Source organism: Setaria italica, chromosome IX, assembly GCF_000263155.2.
Source record: "Setaria italica strain Yugu1 chromosome IX, Setaria_italica_v2.0, whole genome shotgun sequence".
In the NCBI taxonomy this organism is placed as follows: domain Eukaryota; kingdom Viridiplantae; phylum Streptophyta; class Magnoliopsida; order Poales; family Poaceae; genus Setaria; species Setaria italica.
In genome coordinates, this window is record NC_028458.1 from 12,737,520 (window position 1) to 12,744,162 (window position 6,643).

Here is a 6,643-nt window from a genome sequence, read left to right on the forward strand (position 1 = left end):
GCCCCGCCGCCGCCTTCCTCGTAGCCGTCGGGCTTCCATCCACCCGCTCTGGCGGCGGCGAGGGAGACGGAAGGGGACGGCCTGGTCCCGGTGGTGGAGATGCGGGGCCGCCCGTGTCGCCCTGGGGACGACGCAGGGGCAATTCCGATCCAATCGGTCAGGCTACTGAAAGTTTGTTGAGCGAGATGAGAATATATTGCCAACGATTTACAAACAGATTCTTAATTCACCACGGAATCACTTCCATGGAGAAAGAAAATTCTATGCGGCGGTGCCGCACAGCGCCCCCGTGCGACACCACCTGGATGTTCGACACATGTCCCCGCTGGATGATCCAACACGCAGCCCCCCCCCCCCCCCCCCCCGCCCGCTTGAGAGCCAATTCCACGATCGAGCCTTGAGCCGATTCTGCGATCGATTCCGCCGTTCCGCATAGAGCGATCAAGCCGGCCGCTGCGCTTCCGTTGAAATTGGATCAAGCCGTTCCACTCCTTGTCAATGCTTGTGATGCAGGTTCTGGGAACATGGTCATCTCTTCTGCCATCGATGCTCACGTTTCGGTGATTCAGAACTTTTTGGACTTCAAATAGCTAGTTCTCTTTCATTTGTGATCCATGCTCTCTAATGATATCAGAACATATCCATGTCCATGTTCCATGTACTTGATGTTCGTAAGGTTACAGGAGCGCCATCTTGTTGCTATCTGGAGGCGCTGCAAGAGCCAAGATATGTTGCACCGGAGGCGCTGCTGCGCTGGCCTGGTCGGCGACGAATGCACGAGGACGCGAGCAGCAGCTCTATCTGGTGCCCATGGTTCATCTACATATTAGCGGCTCAGGAGGAGGGGCTCTCCTCGGCTCAGCTTGGTGCAGGTGCCGCGGCTCGATTTGCATGTACTCCGTAGATGGGATCGACCTGATCTATTGAACACGTGTCGGGCATACAGGTGGTGTCGCACGGGGGGCGCTGCAAGAGCCAAGAATTTCCTTGAGGCCCCGTTTGGATCATTGGAATTGAATTCCATCCTAATAATCATAATTTAGACACAAATTAATTAAGCTAACATAGTTGTATGTGGAATATAGTTGTATATTATAGTTGGTGATATGGGAGAGATACTTGTATGCTGCACTTCTACTATAGAGAAGCGAGTCTAAGAGCGTGCTATAAGAATTGAATTCCATTCTAATAATCATAATCTATAGAATCAATTTCCATCTCCCACCCCATGAATTTAAGATAGGCTTATATCTAAACTTTGGAAAGTTGTGGAATGCCATATTCCAACATAAATTAGCCTACTCCATTAAATAGATTCCAATTCCTTGGACCCAAACGGGGCCTGAGCTAAATTGGCATATCGTTTCTTTGTGCTAATGAGCAGTCCTTTTCCAGAGAGTTGGTTTCTGTTTCTTGTCTGATCATGAGCTTCTCAATATTCATATTGGACATAAATTTTATTGCTCTTAACTGATTTGCAATGACCTATATAGTTGTTTCGAAAGGATTTGTTTGTCTCTAGTTCTGTATTCGACGTGGCCAAATTTACATAAGTTACATAAGGAAAAGGTCCATTTTTTAACCATCAAGCTGATGTACGGATTAACTCCAAAACAACACAATAACCACCGGATGTACATGCTCGCACACTACTATATATGCCACAACTACTTATCCAGCTCCAAAAGCGAAACTTCTTTATTACTACATGTACTCGTAGTCGTCACTCACATAAATTAGCAAAAACAAGCCGCAGTACGTCACATAGTATCACTTGGCCTCGTAGAGGTGCGCTGGCAGCCGCGGCGTCGCCCGCAGGACGAGCGGCTCGACCCGCACGAGGCTCGTCGCCGCCTCCCGGAGCTCGACCCTGCCGACGCCGGGCGGCGCGCTCCAGTCGAACCCCTGCAGGAGCCTCCCGAGCAGCATGACTGTGATGAGCGTGCCGAGCGACAGGCCCGGGCACCCCCGCCTCCCCGTGCTGAACGAGATGAACCGCAGCTCCGGCTCGGAGAGCGACACGCCGCCGCCGTCGAGCAGGTGTCGCTCGGGGCGGAACTCGAGGGGGTCCTCCCACACGTTGGGGTTCCGGCCGAGCCCGACGCGGCTGAGGATGACCTGGCTGCCCTTGGGGATGGCGTAGCCGGCGACGGACGTGTCCGCCATGGCGACGCGCGGCGGGTTGAAGGGGTGGTACGGGTGCAGCCGGAACGCCTCCCGGATGCACGCCTTGAGGTAGCTGAGCTCCCGCACGTCGCGCTCCGCCACCAGCCGGTCCCGGCCGACGACGGCGTCGAGCTCCGCCACCGCCCTCGCATCACCTCCGGCCGGTTGAGCATGTCACCGAGCCACAATCCGCCGCGTTAGCCGGGTTGTCCACCGTCGAGATCATGATGTCATGCATTCGCATGCGATTGTGTGTTCAGCCGTCGTCAGTGCACGTAAGATGAGCAGGCACGTGCTTGCTGCTGCGATCGATCCGTGCGCACTTAGTTATGTGTGTGCATGGATCGGACAAGCGAGGAACGTGCCCACACATGTCCCCCACACATTGATCCGCGGTCACATCGTGGAAGCTTTTGTGTATCACTCAGGCAAGTACGTGCAGGCAGAGATGCCATGAAGATACGTGACCATGTGGTCACTGGTATTAAATTTGGCTCCCTCTAAAGTTTAGCACTTATTACATCGAATATTTGATATTAATTAGAAGTATTAAATATAAGTTAATTATAAAACTAATTGCATGAAGACTAATTCGCGAGACGAATCTATTAATCCTAATTAATCCATAATTTGACAATGTGGTGCTACAGTAACCATTTGCTAATAATGGATTAATTAGGTTTGAGTGTATTAGTCCAGGGGTTCTGCAATTAGTTTTACAATTAGCTCATATTTAATCTCCTAATTAATTTAACGTCTGAGTATCCAAACACCACCCGACTCTCACTGGTCAGTCAGTCATCAAGAGTAACTTGGCCGACCAGCGCACGCGTGGCGTTCATTCTTTAATCTGTGTCAGGGAGAGAAAGAGAGAGTGCATGTGTAGCTAGATGTCGATGGATGAGTGGCTTACGATGGTTTGCGCCTTGATCTCGTCGACGGTGAGCAGCGGCCGGCCCGCGGCGTCGTCGAGGGAGGCGAGGACGTCGAGGAAGTCGGCGGGGTCGCGGCGCTCGCCGGCCTTCCGCAGCTGGCGCCACTCCTCCACCCTCTCCTCAACGACGGGGTCGTGCAGGCGGCGCAGCGTCCGCATGATGCCCCTGACGACGCGCTCGTGGCCGTCGAGGTCGAGCCCCACCAGCGCCGGGAAGTAGTCGGAGACGCAGAAGGCGTCGAGGTAGTTGAGCGTGGCGAAGAGCGCGTCCACGTGCTCCGCCTCGTCGCGCCCGGGGCCGCCGGTTCCGCACGCCGGCGGGGCGGTGGCGAAGTGGCGCCGCCCCAGGGTCAGCCTCCGGATGACGTTGCCGCAGAAGTGCCTGGCAACGTGCCGCACGTCGACGCCGCCGCCGCCGCCGCCGCCGCCGCAGAGCGCGCGGACGTAGCGGACGAGGTGATCGGCCTCCCCCTCCCGCACGGCGCGGAGGCGGTGCTCGGTGCCCGGGGCGAGCACCTCGGCGGTGAGCACGCGGCGCATCTTCCGCCACTGGTCCCCGAACGGAGAGATGCTGGCGCTGCGGTAGCCGACGCTAAAGGACTCGGCGGCGAACGTGGTGGGGCGGTCGGCGAAGACGGCGTCGTTCCGGCCGCGGAGCACCTCGCGGGCCATCTCGGGGCACGAGATGGCGACCACGTGGACGGGGCCGAGGCGCACGCGCACGATGCCTCCCCCCGCGTCGGCCAGCAGGCCGTCCAGCCACCGGTAGACCGGCTTGTTGGCCAGCATCTGGTGCATGTTGCCCAGCACCGGCAGCCCCCGCGGCCCCGGCGGCAGCCCTTTGCCGCCGCCGGTGCCTTTTGTTGACACCACCTCCGCCTTGTTCCTCCGGTACAATACGGCCATCACCACGAGGCCGCCAAACAAGACGGCGGCCGCGGTGGCGGCGAGCATTGCCGGAGCCGGCAAGCTCGACGACATGGCGTCGTCAGCAGCGGTCGTCTCTTGCAGTAGCATTGCTTCGATATAAATGTGGGTGGGTAATCCAGCGGGTGCTCTGGGTTTGGAGGAGCGTGTCTTCAATGGCGAGAGAGACGACGGACGGGGGCGTAAGTACTTATACCCCGAGGCCGAGGACGGCCATGCACACTGACCCAACCTGAACCTGGGCGGCGGAGGGGGACGGGCGTTTTACTCCGACGGCGACAGGTGGTGGCAGCGCCAGAGCACCGACGCACGGTCTCCATGGACGACAGCTGGTGATCCACAGCAGTGACTCCGGCGACTAGTCACCCCCGTACATAAAATGCAATTCCACTCTAGCTGCAGAGGACATGGGCACGAGTAAAGAAGACGAGAAACTGCTGCGATGCATCACGTCCAGACAAAGATATCCTCGCCGCATTCATTCCGGGCTTCAGAAAAGGTCCAGCGGCAATGCAAGACTCTATCCGAGCGCGGTGAATCAAATTCTTAAAAACCTAGAGAATTCAAAGATTTGCTGCGCGATCCGTGAAGCACGTGGGGGAGCATGGAAACGGAGGCTGCTCGGGGGTTGTCAGCCTGCCAGGGATAGCGGTCGCGGAAAACCGGGGGTGCTGTGACGCGGAGGGTGGAGAATGGCGAGAGCGCGCGCCGGCGATTGTCAACGGCGGCCCGCGCCACGCAGGGCCCCCGCTGTCGGGTGACGGGGTGAGGCCGGGTGGGAACAAGGTGACATTCGAGTGGACCGGTCGGTCGGTCCACCGGGCCGGGGCGGACAAGTCTCGACGTCGCGAAAAGTAAGAGCGTGCATGTTCAGCTGCTGTGAAAAAACTGGAAAGAAAATTAAAATAGGCTTTTGTGCAACGAGATAGGATCAGCAATTCAGCATGGAGAACACGGTAGAGCTTGGAAGCTTCATGCATGGTACAGTGAAGGATTAGTTTAGGAGGAACCTGCGAGTTGTGTTGCGTTTGCAGTTGTTTGTTTCGAATATGAAGGTGTGGACAAAGAGATGCTGCTTTCGTACAATCGTTTTCATCTTTCCTATTTGAGGGAGATACATCAGTTAGGAACATGAGATAAGGTTTATCCCATCTAACAAAAGAAATCTAAATCCAGCAGCCATCTTTTACACCCCCTCTAGTTACAAATAGCTAGGTGGTGATTTTTTGAGGTTTGCCATCACCATTACAAACTTTACTTGTGTATTTGGGTACTGGGTTTGGGCATCTCAAAATTGGTATGGGTAGACTAGTCTTGGATGTAGCACCATAAACGTATATTTTGTGCAGTATTTTACAAATATACATTGTAGCCAAAAAACACTAGCCCTTGTTGTGCCTTTGTGAGGGAGTGTGTCGAAAAGGAGCGGCACACAAAGTAAGAATGGATTTGAAGTCGTCAATGAGCGCCGCACGTGGGTACCCGACGTCGCATTCGTCAGGTGTAACAAAGCATCATGGAGATCAATAATGTCCACATACCATGCTAATATTTTCGCAGTAGGCTATTATGACCTTCACAAAGAGCGATGGACCTCAAGACTTACTAGTGAGGTGATGACCTCTCAAATTGAAAATGTGGAGGTATATGGTGATAACCCACATTTGGAAGTCAAAGTGTAAAAATCAGTGCGTGTGACTCACATGAATGGACCTGTTGTAGTTTTGTGTCATTATTAGTTCAACCCAATATGTGTAATAGGAACCTTTTTCAGTTGCAAGTGAGGATTTGTGGGTAAAGTAGCGTGAGCCCTTTACTATCTATGCATGACAAGAGATGTATATCCATATGGATTTGAACTTTTGGCGAGCCTTGTAGAATAAATCATCATAATGACATATAAAAGCTAGGGAGGAGGGTAAGGATGGCAGCGGATCGGGTTCGGGGAGGATATCCGCGGGTTTCGGTTTTGGTTCCTAGTTTTCGCCAACGATTTTGCGGGTTCGGATACCCGAAATACTGCGGGTTTGGGACGGATTCTTGAATTCACTCGTGGAGCTCCATCGAGGCTCCGAAACATGCAGCCCATTAGAAGCCCACCTAGCAATCCTAGGTATATAAACCTGAAATCTTCATCAGCCGCACCGTCCCGCATCCAAATTCCAATCTGCCTAGGCCCGCCCCACCGCTCGCCCCTTCGCCCCCACTGCCGGCCCCCGTGCCCACCATCCGCACATCAGTTAAAATATCCTTCATCTGTCATTTACAGTGGAAGGTGGAATTCTTCCGTCTGTTTCGTTTAGAGTGACATAGTTATCTTAGCCCTTTGCATATTTGAAGTTCAGATTCACACCTCTTCTGCAAGGTAAGCAGCATATGATTTGGCTCCCTTTGAATACGCAAGGGCAGCCTTGTCCGGGGAAAAACAAACAGACAATAGGAGATACCACAAGAAAGAGAAACTTGTATGATAAAATTGGCTCGAGCAAAACTGCATCCCGGAAACATACTTTCTGATAGTATTCTTTCATTCTATCATAATGCCTTGCAGCACCGCACGGACTTCTCGGTAGTCCATGCCTGTTAACACAAGCAATAATTGTTGCATCAACAATC

General features: G+C 53.8%; 1 pseudogene; it reads right to left on the bottom strand.

Moving 5' to 3' along the window:
* Positions 1-1,522: 1,522 nt before the first annotated feature.
* On the bottom strand, positions 1,523-4,145 carry LOC101767706 (annotated as a pseudogene).
* Positions 4,146-6,643: the final 2,498 nt, after the last annotated feature.